This window comes from Microcebus murinus, chromosome 6 (genome assembly GCF_040939455.1).
Source record: "Microcebus murinus isolate Inina chromosome 6, M.murinus_Inina_mat1.0, whole genome shotgun sequence".
NCBI classification, from domain to species: domain Eukaryota; kingdom Metazoa; phylum Chordata; class Mammalia; order Primates; family Cheirogaleidae; genus Microcebus; species Microcebus murinus.
In genome coordinates, this window is record NC_134109.1 from 38,378,818 (window position 1) to 38,395,278 (window position 16,461).

The window sequence follows — 16,461 nt, forward strand, 5'->3', positions numbered from 1 at the left end:
AATGGAGTCCTGTGGAAATTCAGACTGCTTAAAGAAAGGAATGTGTGAGTCTTCGTTACAAAGTGATGCCTTTAAGATATACGGTGTAAGACATTTTATTTCAAGAACCTTGGCGATCAAGAGGTTTCCTCATTCCGCTAACATTTGTGAAGTCCCTTGTTAGTTGGTACTGAGTCAGGTGCTGGGGACCCGACAGAGAGAAAACAAGGCAGATACAGCCTCTCCCCATACAGAGTCTGGTGTGAGAAACACGTTGCTTAAAAAAATAAAAATAAAAAATCACATAAACAAGCAAATCTACAAATTCTGATAAGCCTGTGAAGGAAAAGCAGAGGAAGCACAGTATCTGGTCACAAGCCTGAGGGTCAAGCGAGGTCTCCGAGCAAGTGACACGTGAGCCCAGGCTTCAGGAGGACTGTGTCCACGCAGGGCCAGGGAGACCTTTAGTGGGGGCTGGAGGTCACTTTGCGAGGAAATTGGTATTTTACCAAAGACGTGGATATGCAGAGCCCATCTGTACTTGGGGTTTTAAGTGCCACCGACTCTGGCCAGAGGGTTTCCACCCGGTCACCGCTGAACCCGGGCAGAGCACCACGCCTGCGCCTACTTGGCTCCCACTGCGTCACTCGTGTCACTAAGCATATCCCTATCATAAGACAGCTCAACTTAGGTTCTCCTTGTCCCTATTTTAAGTAACACCTTAATTAGAAGCAAAAAAATCCCCCGTATCTATTAGACATCTCTCTCTGCTAACAAGAAGCAAGAATGTAAGCGTGAAGAGGGAATGGTAAGAGTCACAAAAACAAAAGCTGCTGCCGCCACCACAGACGGCTCTTCAGGTTGGCCGACATGCGCCACCAGGAAAGCTGCATAAACCCAGCAAGCCGTCTGACTGAGCTGCTGGCCTCCGCCCGAGGGTGACTGACACGGGGAGAGGCAGGACTGGGTGGGACGAGCTTTGATGAGCAATGGGTGTCCTGTATTTTCTAAATGGGCAGGACTCATATGGATTAGCAGGTCAGCAACCACATGGGGTAGGGAAGTGTGTGCCAGAGACACCTCAAAAAGCCACAAATGCAAAGTAAGTTTTTATGCTGATGCTACTTCCAGTGGAGAGGCAGCCGTGGCGGGGAGGGGGCGAGGAAGACTAAGGTGGAAAAGCCACCCCGAATCATCCCTCGGCAAGGAGGTCAGACTAACGCATTTTCATTAATAAAGCTATTCCCCCTTCTTAGTGCATCTTGCTGGCTGTCACATGAATTCCAATGGCTCTGAACACCTGATTACTGGAACTGGGTCAGTAGGTAAGTGGCCATTCCTTAGGCTGCTGTAAGTGCAGTTGGCAAGAGCTTCTAAGGCAGCTGGCATGAAAAGGATAACGGTGTGCCACAGGAAACTTCACCCATTTCTAGCTCACACACACACACAAATTCCCATCTCTAACATCCAAAAAGCCAGATCGTGGGCTGACCTCCAGATCTGGGGGGAGAAAATACTGCCCTCCAGTCTTGCTCCCTCTCTCCTATCTCAGCCCCGCCCCCAGCCCTGGAGGCAGATTCTCAGATAACACAGGGACCCTGGCAGGCTCCCAGGGGCTGCACAGCAAGGGGAGCCTGAGCTTTAGAACTGCGAAAACATGGCTTCCGCCCTACTTTGCTTCTTTCCAGTAAGTCTCATTTCTAACCTCCTGTCTGACACCACCCAGGACACAGAGTACCGCTCACAGCCCGCAGGCGACAAGCAACCCTTGGAGATATAACAAGGACTTAATAAAAAGTAATGGCCCATCCTACCAAAGACCTCAAATGATGTCATCAGGTAGAAAACAAAAACATGTTTATCCAGGAGCAAAATGTTTTTGCTGTGAGGAAACCTTCTGTTAACCTGTACTTCTGTGGACGCTATTTTAAAATTTCTGCTGCAGAGGTGGGTAAAGATTTGGCAGTGATTTCCCCAAGATTACTTTTGCAGAGAAGGAGATAAATGACAAAAATCTCCAGTGTTTAGAAAGGAAGACCCATTCATCCTTAGCTGGGGGTGCAGGCAGTGAGTGAGGAGCCATCAGCAGAAATAAAACTGCAATGGGCATGTCCTCAGGTCCCTTTGGCCAGGGCGAGTGAACAGTAGCTGCTGCCGAAGCTGGATTGGCTCCAACGAAGATATTTCCAGTTTAAAAAAGGCCATCAATGTGAATGTGTAGAATAATTTCAGCTGTAGCCAAAAATGCAGATATACACAGGAAGGACAAAAAAGTACCTACAGAGTGACAGAAGCCAGCTTTTCATTGTGGGACCTGGGAAGACATTTATGTCTTCTTTATACTTTTTAGTATCTCTCAAGGTTTACCACGATGAGTGTGTATTACTCTTATCACTGGAAGCAAACTAAAATCACAGGTGCTTCTCCCATATTTTCCTTATTTTCATCTGAAAGATAAGAGATTGGACGTTGGAAACACGCAGCTGTGAGGCTGAGAGAGCAGTTATTCAGGCAGTGGGAGTTGGAAAGCAGATACGGAAAGAGGGCCCTTCTTATCTTTGCTAGCCATTATTAAGGAACACTGATAACTGCGCCTTCTCCCCTAATGGCCCTTCTGCTGCCTGACCTAACCAGGCCATCGGGCTTTTTGGAATGGCATCCCATACAAGAATCAATTGGCTCTGGTTTGGGTCCCAGGGGTCTGAGTTCTGGTACGTAGGCTTTATAGCACCTACTGCAGCTTTCAGAGATCTTTTACACTTCCTTTAAGGTTCACGACAAAAACAAGTGTTTCCTGAACACACACAGTATGCCAGGGCCCTGGGCGGGGACCAAATCTCCTAAACAAATGAGACTTCACAGCCATTCTCAGGAAGCTCACAGACACAAAGCGCACGGCACCCAGTGTGGGTTAGTGCCGCGGAGGAATATAGGCAGTGTACCACACAGAGGTACAGATGACGTTGTGGGGACATCAAGCAGGGTGCCTGAGCAGCCTGCAGGCTGGGGTGGGATCTGGGGAAGCTTCTAAGAGGAGCTGATTCCCGGGCCTTGGAGGATGGAGACGCATAAGCAGGCGAGACTGGGGATGGAGAGGGCAGGAGCCAGGGCGACTTGTCAGCTATCAGGAGAGGGAGACCAGCTGTCACGCGCTGGGGCTGCTGAGTGTGAGGCTTCACTGTAATCCGACTACTGTTTTCACAATCAAGTGCCTGTAGAAAAAGCAAAAGGCTTTTTCTTAGAGGTGTTTTCTTGTGCCTCAGCCCAGGTCAACCACAGCTGAGAACAGCAGGGCCTCAGACCCTAGCAATAAACACGACCACTCACCTACTGGTCTCTATTAGAATTATGAGCCCGGTGCCTGGGGCAAAACAGGTGGCAGCTCCAGGGCTTGGCTTGAAAAAGACTCCAGGAAATGTTGGAACATGTCACATATAATAAAATATCAGCTATGGAAATAAATCACTCCAGGGGAATTTTACTCCTTTGGAATTAATTCCATCAACCTGCAAGAAACCTTCCACATTCAGGGAATGCCCTTTGCAAAGCAGAGACCTGTATGTGACATCTTGAAAGGAGGCAGAAGATAACCTCTCACCTACCGCTCTGCTCACCGTCTGCGCTATTTAAAAACTAGTATCAGTGATCACTTGACAGACACTAACTCCTGCTTCACCAACTCAACTAGATGAAGCATATTTTGGGAAGCGTGCATTTAGGGAGGTGCTGCGGGAAGGATTACGGTTGCCGTTGAGTCACTCCTGGGGCAGGGAGGGGTTTCCAAATCCCACCCACGGCAGAGATGGTTGTTTCTGTATTTAGAGCTATACCTATAGCCATTTCAGTTTTTCTAAAGTTCAATTTCCTAAAAACTAAGCCTGCACTTCTGCACAGCTTTACCTGAGGTTTTGGCTCCTCTGAGGCAAACTCTACCCTGACCTGTGTGGTAGGAAACTTAAGGTCCGGGAGATGGGTTTAACCTCAGCTCTCAAGCCAAGTGGCTTAGCCCTTTGTCTATGCCTTGCTCCCCACTCTTTTGTCCCTGCTTTCAGCCAACCACAAACGCGAGTCATTAACATGGGGCGATGAACACCTGGGGGAATAAAAGCAACCCAGAAATCCCTTTGTCCCACGCCCAGTGTGAGTTACAGGTGCTTGGTAATAATAGAATTCCTGTTGTCACTTGCTCTGCTTCCATTAACCCGCTGAAGCCCAGGTGACTTTCTGTTCCTGCTATTAGTTCAGAACTGTCACCTCCCCAGACGCAAGGGGAGGCTGTGAGTATAACTAGTCTGCCTACCCTACAGCCCTCCATTAAGAATTGCTCTTTAGGAGTTAAAACTGTGTGCAGAAATGGAGGAAGTAGGAATTAGGGAGCTGAGGCTGCCTTTGTGGCTTGAACTTATGAAATGCCTTGTTATGGCAGAGCGGTAAATGGCCGGATGGATGGACAAGGGAGAATAATGAAACAGAAGCACAGAGTGAGGCAGAGACAAGAGATCAGGGAGGATGAGTGAGCCAAGAAGGAACTATCAGGGCTCTTCATGTCTTTCCTGTTTTGGATCTTCTGAGAGTCCTGGCCAATTCCTGCCCTTGGGTTCTCTGAGACACCATTTGCACCTCCAAATCTTTACGTTAAATTCTCTTTTTTTAATTTGTTTTTTAATTTCAGAATATTATGGGGGTACAGACATTTTGGTTACATATACTGCCTTTGCACTGAGTCAGAGCTACAAGTGTGCCCATCTCCCAGTATGCACAGACCAATTAGGTGTGAATTCACCCATCCCCCCCTGCCCTCTCCCAGCAGCCTGATAGCCAATGAATGATGCCCATCAATACATGAGTGGATTAATAAAATGTGGTATATGCATACCATGGAATACTACTCAGCCATAAAAAATGGTGATCTAGTATCTTTTGTAACAACCTGGGTGAAGCTAGAGCCCATTCTTCTAAGTGAAGTATCACAAGAATGGAAAAATAAACACCACATGTACTCACCATTAAATTGGTACTAATTGATCACACTAATGTGCACATATGGGAAGTAACATTCATTGGATGTCAGGCTGCTGGGAGAGGGCTTCAGCCACTGTGGCCGTCTGCTCTCGAGGCTCTGGACGGCCAGCTGCAAGGCAGTTGTGAAGGCCCCTCAGCTGCAGCAGATATGGTAGGAGTGAGCTGCGGGCCATGAGTCCAGAGGTGGCGCCTCTGTCACGGCCCTCCCAGACTGGGGTAGGTGTACGTGCGAGTACACACACACATACACGTGAACGAGAACAAAACAGCAGGTGAAACGGCAGCTGCAGCAGTTCCCTTGACGCTCCGTGTAGGACAGGAATCTGGAGGTCCAAGGAATGGGAAGGACTCAGCCCAGCTGCTGGGGCACAGGGACATTTCCTGATGCCGTATGTTACGGCCTTGACCCTGTAGGGACCTTTCTTTCTGGGAAATTCTTGCTAAGCAAGGGGTTACAGAACTAAATGTGATAACCAAAACATATTGACAAAGACTTCAGTTCCAGTAAGTTTTCTAATTTTCTAATGCTCAATGATAATTCATATTCTCTATTTTAAGGGCTTTGTAATAATAATAATCACTATCATTGCAAAGCAAATGTCCTCCTCTATGGACTGCAAATATATTACAGTAAGCAAGAATTTTTATAGTACCTCTTCTCCCCTTCTATAAAGTTGATTCATTCTTATAACCAGATTGAGAAGGATTTTCCCCTGTTTAAAATGAGAATCTCAAGCCTTAGCAACATAGCGAGAAATGTTGAAAAATCAGCCAGGTGTGGTGCCACCTGCCTGTAATCCCAGCTACTCAGGAGGCTGAGGCAGGAGGATCCCTTGAGCCCAGGAGTTTGAGGTTGCAGTGAGCTACGATCATGCCACTGCACGCTAAGCTAGGGCAACAGGGCTCAAAAAACCAAAACCAAAATGAAAAACAAAAATTAGAAAAACAAGAATCTGTAGTCTGAGGAAGTTATGATCTGAAGACATAAATCTCATTTGAAGATGTATTATTGTGGAAATCAAGGCAGTAGGAAATGGTCACGATACTCAGGATATTACAGTGAGCACGCAGATTACATTTGGGAAATAATTCAAAAATCAAAATAACACTTAAAAGTTATAAATAATTTGGTTATTGCTTTAAGGCAGTGTTAAGCAGGGCACCACATATGTACTTACTTGCCCAAATCCTAAGAATTGTAGAATATTTCTACATGACCCAAAACCCACCCTGTAACAAAAGCCACAGAGTGCTGCTGACAGCTATAGGCAAGGAGAAGAAAATCTCTGGTACCAGACAGCCCTGTGTTGAACTTCTCGTAGGTGTCACAGCTTTATTACTTTTCTCAAAGTCATCTAAAAGGTAAAAAGGCAGCTCAAATCAACAGGAAACAGTCACTGACGTCAAAGAGGTCACAGTGGAAAAGCACCCTCATGAGGAAATCTGATTGCACCATGTTTGAACTGGAAACAACTTGAATTTAACCACATTAAGAAAGATTACAAAACCTTCATGGAAGAAACAATGAGAGGGAGTCCAATAGCTTCATTTTTTTTTTTTCACTTATCATTTTGCACAGCCCATAAGATGTCAGAAGCTAATCCAATCACCCAGCAACCCCGCTGTCAGGCCCACAGGCAAGATACCTCCTGTCTGAGCTCAGAGACTAGTCTTTGGGAAGGTGAAATATGTCTTCAATACAACAAATTCTCAGGGACTTGCATTTCAAACCTGGAGGGACACACAGCTCTTTTCAGAGGCCGAGTGTTTTCCTGGTAATCTGGATATGTTATAGCCATCTCTCGTAATGAAACGTGACAAAGCTTACTGGCATATACACCAGGCTAGGGAAACAAACACGGGATCTCACTTGTAGCTTAACATACTTTGAAACATCCAGGTCAGGATGTTCTTTAACGTATAAATAAGCAGTAAACATACAGTCAGGGATACAGCAGAGTCAGAGCACACACCTTCCCTTCCTGATCCTGATGGACATGCCTCCTTTGGCATGTCTCGTCCACGCACATTTGGCTGAGTCTCACTGTGCGGGGCCGCACTGGCTTTGTGCACTCGGTCTTGTTTTTCATGGAGGACCTGAAACCTTGGAAGGCAGCGCCCAGATGCTAAGTGATAGTGCCTGGACCACAGTGGGGCTTAATAAATGCTTAGGCAACTAACATAGCAGGAGACCATTTTTGTTTTCTGATAAAATTTAAATTAGAACTTTAGAAAAGCTGGAGCAAGCTTCCAAGATTAGTTTTACCCAACCATTTTATGTAAGTAAAGTGCACAGAACTGAAATGCCTTGTCCATAGTGTATAGACGAGGTAAGCAAGAGAATCAAGCCTGCTGATGCCACATTTCCTCTGATAAAGTTTTAGTTTTTCTGTTTATAAATGTAATTACAAGGTAAATACATGGAAAATGGAGAAGAAAATAAAGAAAATGAAAATAAAATCACCCATAATCCTGATGTCTAGAGACAGAAGTCTAAATGCAAAGAGAAACAAAGAACTTCCAAAGAACTGGAGATTTTAGGGTAAGAAATTCACAAGGTAATTTTAGCTAGATTTAATTTCCCCTTTATCTCTTAATTATACTTAACATTCTACAGCATGTTTAAAGAAAGAAAAAGGAAATGAAAAACATACCCTTCCCTTTTCAACTTATATTACATAATATTTCCTGATATAATTAGTCATGAAGACCATGATTTTTTTAACAGTTGCATACTATTCCTGATGCCAATTCTATTATGTCCTACAATTAGCTGGACTTCTAATTAATGAAAATAAGAGGACACTGTATTAGTAGTATTGTCTCTAAGTCTATACCATGATAAAGATAATTTTTATTAGCCTGGTGAAGCAGGCATCTCTGGGTGCAGCTGATTGCTAACCAGGCATGGTGTTTTAATCAGCTAATCATTTAGACATCACTACCTTTGGAGCACCTCCTAGTGGTTGAGAGGGGTTGTGACTATCTCCTGATCAAAAATATCAAAATATATTATAGCTTCAATTCACAAGGAAGATACTTTGGATGCTGATTCACTTTTTAAAAAAATGTTTAGTCGCTTTACAAAAGCATCCACAAAAGGATTTCTTTAAGACATTATTGCACATAGTGAGATTCTCTTTATAAAGATTTTGGTTTTAATCACCAATAAGAGCAGGTCTACCAAAGATATTTACAGACTCAGCTTGTATAGGGTTACAGAATAAAGAATATAAATACCATTTCACTAATTTAGATCAATTTTCATGACAGAGATTCCTAAACTCTGCAAGCTTTTAAAACAGTCAAGATGTCATCTCTTTCTCTGATCTGTGTATGAATTAGACATTTTTGTCTCATGAGAGATTTGTAGTTATAGTTGTCTGATTAGACATTTTGCCCAGTTAGCAAAGTAGAGAATATGGCCAAGCATATCCCACATCCGCCTTGAGGTGATGCCTGGGAATGCACTGGCTGGTCTGTTCCAGCGGTGATGTACTGATTGAAGTTCCCTTTGGAATATGCATCCCACATGCTATTTTGAGTTTGGTTCCACCATTTCAGCCATGACAAGCTCTTCTCTTGGCCCTCTGGCTGGCGAACAAGATCTGTTCAAGAAAATGACTCACCCACAATCTCATTCCAAACCATTTTTGCAATCTGGGCTAAACATTGATCTCCACTGTCCACTGAGGAAGATGCAGATCTTATTCTACAGATAAAGAGATGAACACATTAACTGCCATGTGAGTTGTATTTAACTCACAATGATTTTGAGCCTGAGGCCTGGTGAAGCAGAAGCTGGGCAAAACCCTGCAGTTGGTTTGGGAAAATCTTACTTGTTGATGTTATTATTACAATTAATATTAACAAATTAATTCTAAAAACATGGATTACATGAATATAAGTCAATAAATTTCGGTTTTCATTAGAAAGGATCGTTTTGTTTTCGATGTTTTTATTATATTTTTGTAATAAAACACCACGACCCCAGAGAAAAAATTTTTTTTCTAGTGTGGCAGTCAACATGTTAAAGTAAAAGATGCATAACTCTAACAAGATGAGGGGTAATCAGAGACAGATGAAAAGGTCTACACAGGGAAGAAGACATCATGTTAACTTTGTAAGGAAGCTTCGTTTGGCTAAATGGAGTTCAGAAGGGCATTTAAAACCCCAAAGATAAGAACAGATACAAAGATGGCGACACCGACAACTTCATGCCAGATCCAACAGACAGCTTTGAGTCTTCTGGTGGACTGACTTCCTCTCGGCCCTTGATTTCTCCCCCCTGTGAAACCACTTCCTTCTGATTATTCTTCTGTTTCTCCGACCCTTCTCTACCCCTACTTAGAATTCCTTCTTCAGTTCTCCTCTCCTCTCCCTCTATAAACACCTACTGAAAGATTTTATGTTATAGTTTCCACTATAGCAAAAGGACACGGATGACTTTGAAATCTAATCTTCCATCTGAACAACAAAGCACCTGACAAGCAAACATCTTACTACTGAATTTCCCCTAAACTGAACTCATTACATTCTACTCTCCTCAAGCTCCCAACTGGGCAGAATCTTGGCCACTCCTCCTAAAAAGTCCTATGGAGTCCTCCTTAGTGTTTCCTTGACTCCGCTCCCATGGCTGGGGCCTTGGGACAGGCAGGTCAAAAGGTCAATGGCTCCATATCCTTGTCAGATCTGTCACTGCTTGTCTCCTTCTATAGAGAGCCACCAGAAGAGTGTTCTAAAATGCAACTCTTACACATTGCTTCCTGACTTAAACGCTTCTGCTGGCTCCTTTCACCTGCACAATGAAGTCTAAGCTCCTTCTTGCAAAGGACATCAGACCCATTATGACTTTGCTTCTTCATCATCCCCTCCCCTCCGATTTCCTCTCTTACAATCCTGCCTCAACTAGACATTTGTGGTTTCCTGGGGATATCATACAATTTTAAGCCTCTGTGTCTTGGCACTGCTGTTAACCTCTGTCTGGGAGGCTGCCCCACCTCCTGTGACTGCAGGGCCCTTATTCATCCTCAAAACACAGCTTGCACAGCGCCCCCTCTTGGGAAACCCTTCCAACGTCCTCAAGGATCAATTATGACCTCCTTCTCTCTACCACATGGTGTCAGGATGACTTTTGACCATAAGTAATTAAAGTGCAGGTCCACATTTTGTTCTTTCTTACATCTTTAGCCCCTGGCACATAATGTGTGCTCCACAAACAGTTATGGAAGTGAATTATAATAAAAATGCAAGATAGGTACAATGTTACCATTCAAAATAAAACAGCCAATATATCTCTGGGTGGCTAGGGTCTACTTTCAATATTTAGAGGCTAAATCAGTTCTGAAGCCAGCATTTCAGGTTATCTATAGTTTAAGTTGAAATGACGTTTCCATGTACGGAAAACAAAAGGAAAAAAAAGAGCCAGCTAGTTGCTCTCCCCCCGAAGCACATTCCTAATGCTATCAGCTCGTTTTTCCACACTGGCTGGGAAATATTTCTTAAAGTCCTGATTGTCCCTGTTTGTAAAACCTGACCATATGTGACCCCCACAGGATGGAAGCCTGACTCACAGGCATCCCTCTACGTTCAGGGTGGAGAGGATGATTTTCATAAAATGCCACTGACTCAATGCCTTGCTGGTAAAGTGAAATTATGGTTATTAAATGCCAAACAAGAGAAGCTGCAGTTTTTCTACTGCTTGCTTTTTCACATAACCCATTTTAAAAATATGCTCAGTGAGCTAATCTTCTGCTCCCCCCGAGGTGCCCCCAGGCTCTGATAACTCTGCCTTATCGAGCAGCGGTCTTCACTGCCGAGAACTGCCAGCAGCCTGCTGGCCCTCGCTCACATTAAACAGACCCCGCGCTTCCGCTGTCCCTGCCAGCTCAGGGGCCCTGTCCCCACAAGTGCCACAGTGCAGCCACTGACAGCTGTAAGGAGCCCCCAACAGGAGCTCTGCCTTTCTACAAACTCAGGGGGAAAAATGATAACGTTTATATTTTTATAAAGAAGGTTTGACACACATTGCTTTGGTCTCTATAAAAAGAAAAGTGATATTCTAGCCCACTGGACTTCTCATGTCAAGGACAGATCACCTGACAGTCACGTAAGGCTGTGGTTTTCAGCCAGAAGAGATTCCTCGGGGAACTTTTGCCAATGTCTGGAGACGCTGCTGGCTGTCATAACTGGGAAGGTGGCACTGGCAGTTAGGGAGCTGAGGCCAGGGGTGCTGTTAACATCCCACGATGCACAGGACAGTCCCCCATAACAAAGGATCATTCAGCCCAAATGTGAGTAGTGGGCAAATGACATGGCACTGTGAAAATAAGCGAATTTTTTTTATGCAAAAGGTAAAAATTTACCAGCTACTAGATTATTAAAACCATCTGGCCTGCTGGTGAGGGTCAAGGTGGTGGGGTAAAGCTCTGAGCAATGTGGAAGGGCCCTTTCTGCTGCAGATCTGTCCTGAAGCCCAAGTAAGGAGGACAGACCCAATTGAAGCAGCAGGTCCTATGGGTTGCCAGAAGAGAAACTTTAACCAGGCTCCAGGGCAATTCTGCCATATTTGCTCCAAGTTTTCTTGGTTGTGTCCAACTCATCTTGAACTGCTTTTCACCACTGGCAGCCATTAGCGCAGAAGGTCTGCATTTGTTACAGGCACGGGCGAGTTCCCGCTTCATGTTCTGTCAGAGAACACCAAAGCGTTGGTGGCCCAGTGCTCCCTGGGGAGCGAGGAGCCTCAGAAGGACAAGGAGGCAGAGAAAAGCGCTTCCCATGCACGGGCCACTGCACAAAAATGGGAAAATGTACGTGAAGAGGAGGGGAGGAGTCTGGCTGGAAGGGCTCTCCTCTTTTGTTTTGGTTGGGAATCATATATTACATCATTTTAATGTTTAACATGTCATAGACCACAAGAATGGAATTAAGAGACTCTGGGAAGAGTTCCAAGACTCCTTTCGCAACACTTAAGTGATAAATCACTACAGACCAGAAGTGGGCAGGAGTGAGCTCAAAATACGAGCTCTTTTGCTGTACAAATATACTAAGAATTGGAAGCCTCCTATGGAAAGGAAACAGGAACTCCCTGGGTGGCCCCAGAGAAAAGACAGGGCAGGCCAGAGCCCTCCAGCAGAAAGGGGAGGGTCTGCTGGTGCGACTGAGCCAAGGTAGTAGCTTGCAGGGAGGACAGGAGAAGGGACCTTGAGAAGGAATACGGTCTGCCTTGATGGAGCACGGGTTAGTTAATAAGAGGGTGGGGACGGGAGACTGGCAGGGTGAGCTCTCAGCCTGACACAGGACTGCTGGTGAACAGACCACTCTACCCGGCAGGATGGGGAAAATGCAGCAATAGCAACGGTGAGCAAAAGCAGCACGCTGGGGCTGCCACTCTTCCACGGTGCCTCCTCTTTTGCCCCTCCAACCCCTATAGCCATACAGAGCCCATCACCAACCAGAGACAGCGCCAAGGGCTTGAGCTACCCCTTCCCAATAATCTCTACCAAGTCCCAAATTCACTGCATCCTACATAAAAATAAGGGAGCATGGGATATGCAAATGCAGCTTTAAGACCAGCCACCGGACTCTTCCGGCAGATGGCTACCCCGAGCCCGTCCTAAACAACAATCCAGGAATTGCTGCTGGGACCAGACCACCACGGAGGGTCACCAGCTGAGTCTACATTAGGAACAGCCTGTTCCTGGGCTTCAGGCCTATAAGCCCCCATGAGAACATCAGCTTCATGAGGGCGGAGACTCCTCTCCGTTTTGTTCACTGCTGTGTCTCAGTCTGCCAGGGGGACTCGTGTGCACCCTGTTGCTAACTCTACACTGGCAGGGCTGTTCTGGTCATGAGAGGCCCTGGGTCATTCTGGGCTTAGAAGAGATGGACACAGTTGGGTTCTTACCAGTGACGAAGTAATCATGGAAAACTCAAATATTTCAAAACTAGAACATATTATAGGCTATGCTACCACATATTACAAGTATACAGCATGATTCTGTCTTCTGGGTGGGGTGGACCCAGTCTAGACACTCGCAGGTGTAGCTTGAGGTCCTGCAGGGACCTCCGAGTCATGGCGGAGTCAACCCAACTTCTTAGGGAAGCACCTGCAGGCCATGGCCGAGGTGCCTCTTAGAGCTCTTAGTTGGTTTTTTGGCTTACGCCACTCTGGCTGCACTTCCGAGGAAATACTGGCACACAGATGAGAGTTCTTCCCAGAACCCAGGGTTCATTTGCCCCTACCTTTCCTTGTGTAGTGTTAGAACTACACGTACAACATGCTATCTACCGCACACTGCGATTTCATGTGTATTAACCTTTTCTTCCCAACTGGACCGAGGTTTAAAAGAACTATTTCTTTTGCCCAGCACTCAATCGGTGTGATCCTGGACTGACTGATTTTTCACCAAACTGTCTGGCCGAAAGCCCATCTCATTCTCATTCCTGGAGCCAGTCTTGCCACTCAGTGTTTCAACAACGAGGCCAGAGTACCTATAGCTTGGCAGGTTCTAAGGCTTCCCACTTGTGGTCAGGGAAAACCATAACCAAGCAGTCACCACCCCAAGAGTTTTCAGTCATCACAAAACACAGGGGCAAACTCTGACACTGGTTGAATCCTGGTTACGTCAAAGGAAATTACACACAACTTCACAAACCATCTTACCAAACGCAGAGGTGGGGGTCTACTCAATCTTTAGGTCGTCAATGATAGTGACAGCTAGTAACAAGGCCAGTGACAACTGAACACCCCCAAATTAAAAAACAAGCCAACTGTTTCAAACCTTTTTGTCCCACCAAAAATCTTGGCAGTCCTAGCCAGACACACAGAGCCAAAGGAACAGCTAGAACTTTGGGTTCTTTTATTTCCCATTCATTTTTTTTTTTTTTTTTTTTTTGAGACAGAGTCTCGCTTTGTTGTCCAGGCTAGAGTGAGTGCCGTGGCGTCAGCCTAGCTCACAGCAACCTCAATCTCCTGGGCTTGAGTGATCCTTCTGCCTCAGCCTCCCGAGTAGCTGGGACTACAGGCATGCGCCACCATGCCTGGCTAATTTTATATATATATATCAGTTGGCCAATTAATTTCTTTCTATTTATAGTAGAGACGGGGTCTCGCTCTTGCTCAGGCTGGTTTTGAACTCCTGACCTTGAGCAATCCGCCCGCCTCGGCCTCCCAAGAGCTAGGATTACAGGCGTGAGCCACAGCGCCCGGCCTTCCCATTCATTTTTGTGGCCAGAAAGTCAGAAAGCCTGTTAGCCTGAGAGGACAAAGCAAAGGTTTCAAGAATTGTCCCCCAAAGTCATATCCCGGAGATGGCCAACGCACATTTTGTCCCCAGAGGATCTGCCGCTGAGAAGGAGGTGGGTCAAACATGTGCTTGCCCCAGAGAGTCAGATCCAGCCTGTGAATATATATCCACAACTGAAAACCTAAAAGAAAGATGGGGGCATGCAGAGATGGGAAACACCATGTTCTGGCTCATTTTCTATTTTGATCAGAGCCAAGGGCAAACTACAGCAAATGACCCATAGCCTACTAAGTCGTATTTGTAGCAGTCATTGCTCAGGGAAAGGAGAAAACCTAGTTCCGAACAGATAAGAGAATATCCTTACAGATTTCATAAAAGGCCAAAAACTACATATTGTGAAAATCTGCCTTTATTCCTATCTAACAACACTATGCTTCTTAGTTGTGCATATTGCAGAGAGACAAAACTTCTATTTATGATACAATGGCAACGGCATTATATCATTTAGCAGGACAACCTGGTCAAGAATCCGTGTGTGGCTCTGTGTGATCTGGGGCATGTTGTTTGACCCCTCTAGACCTCAGTTCTCAGATCTGTAAAATGAGGATGACAGTGTCTACACTTTCCTGGAATCTTTGGGCATTAACTAAGATAGTATGTTCAACAGATATTTATGGAATGTCAGTGTGCAGTTTTATTGACCTTAGTAATGAACAAAAGCACCCAGAACATACACCAGGGTCTCAATGAACTGCTCTTTCCTTCCTTTTCTCTGTCTCCTGTAAAGCTGGCACCATTCGGGCTCCAGGAACCAACCAGGTCTCCTGATCTCTGCAGAGGGAAAAGTGTTCCAGCTTGTCGGTTGTACTTCCCTTCCTCTCATCTAACCGGCAGTCACGGGGCCTCTTCCCCTCGCCCTGGATGTCAGAGCAGCTCAGAGCACGGCAGGGCAATGCCGCCCGGGGTAGTGCAAGCCTCCTCCCCCATCCGGCGCTGGCAGCAGCTCAGCAGACAGGCGGGCAGGGCTGCCAGATGCTCAGCGAGCACGCGGGAGAGGCTGGAGAGCCCGCGGGGGCTGGGAGCGTCTGGGCCAGACGGGGCTGGCTGTGGCCTCCCACGCCCCCACCCCGCCCCCACCCCGCCCGCACCTGCACCGTGCAGCCAGCCTAGGGGCACTGCCCAGAGGGGCTGCTCCCAACAGGTCTGCAAGGGAAGGCCCCAGATTTAGGCGGAGGTGCTTATCTGGAAAAAAACAAAAAGGCAAGAGACTTTCTTAAACACAGGTGGGCTATTAGCTAGGCCAGAATGAGAACTCGGAGCTCCCGTGCGGCAGGTTCCAGTGCAGTCACCTGCCTGTGGTGATGAACTCTGAAAGATTAATTCCAGGGCCACATGACTGTCCTGCTGCCTCTCTCCTCTGTCCCCCTGCTCCCCACTCCATACATACTGTTCTTTGCTCGTATTTAATGTAACAGTACTGGAGAAAATAACAGAGAAAAGAATATTCCTTTGTACCCATGTTGCCAGGCGATTTTCCTCACATACTTGAAGCATAGTGAAAGCATTTTACACCAGTGTGTGCACTGACGGCATTTATTTCACAAGATTCCAAGACACTCTGGCCTTCAGAAATAGTATTTCTGCTTTGTTGGCCAACATTCGAGGAGTGGCTTCTTATGGAAAGCTATGGCCCTGCCAGGAACTCCACCCTTGTGGGCTGGCACCACGAGGACACCCTTCAGGGGCCCGGATGCCCTGGGAAGACAGGGATGGGTGCAGGTGAGAGCACAGGACCTCCGTCCCTGCAAAGGGGATCTGAGCAGTCTGTGGACCACCTGAATGCAGCAGATTCTGACACAAACTTCAGCCATACCCAAAAGAATGAGGCACTACCTTGGCTCAGCTCACTGGCCTGGGCCCGGGTCCTGCTGGCAAGAGGCAGTTTTGGGGCCCTGGGCACAGAGTGTCTTGTGTTTTCCAAATGGAAACCTCTGCTTCAATAAACTGGGTCTCTGAACAAAGACTAAAGCATCTGACCAATATTTACTTTGCTACTCCCCCTTCCTGCTACTGTCCCGTCTCTCTCCCCCTTCTCTCTAGGAGGAGAACCAAAGTGGAGGCTCCTGGGAGCCGGGGGACAGGAGACCTGAATTCCAGGCCATAAATGCCAGGAGGCTCAGCTGCTGACACAACCGTCACTGATTAAGATAAA

At 46.2% G+C, this 16,461-nt stretch overlaps 1 protein-coding gene across 1 annotated transcript in view; it reads right to left on the reverse strand.

The window, feature by feature from the left end:
• PRKCH (protein kinase C eta) overlaps positions 1-16,461 on the reverse strand; it is a 218,702-nt gene that overhangs the window by 69,755 nt on the left and 132,486 nt on the right. The gene's annotated exons all lie outside the window — the stretch shown is intronic.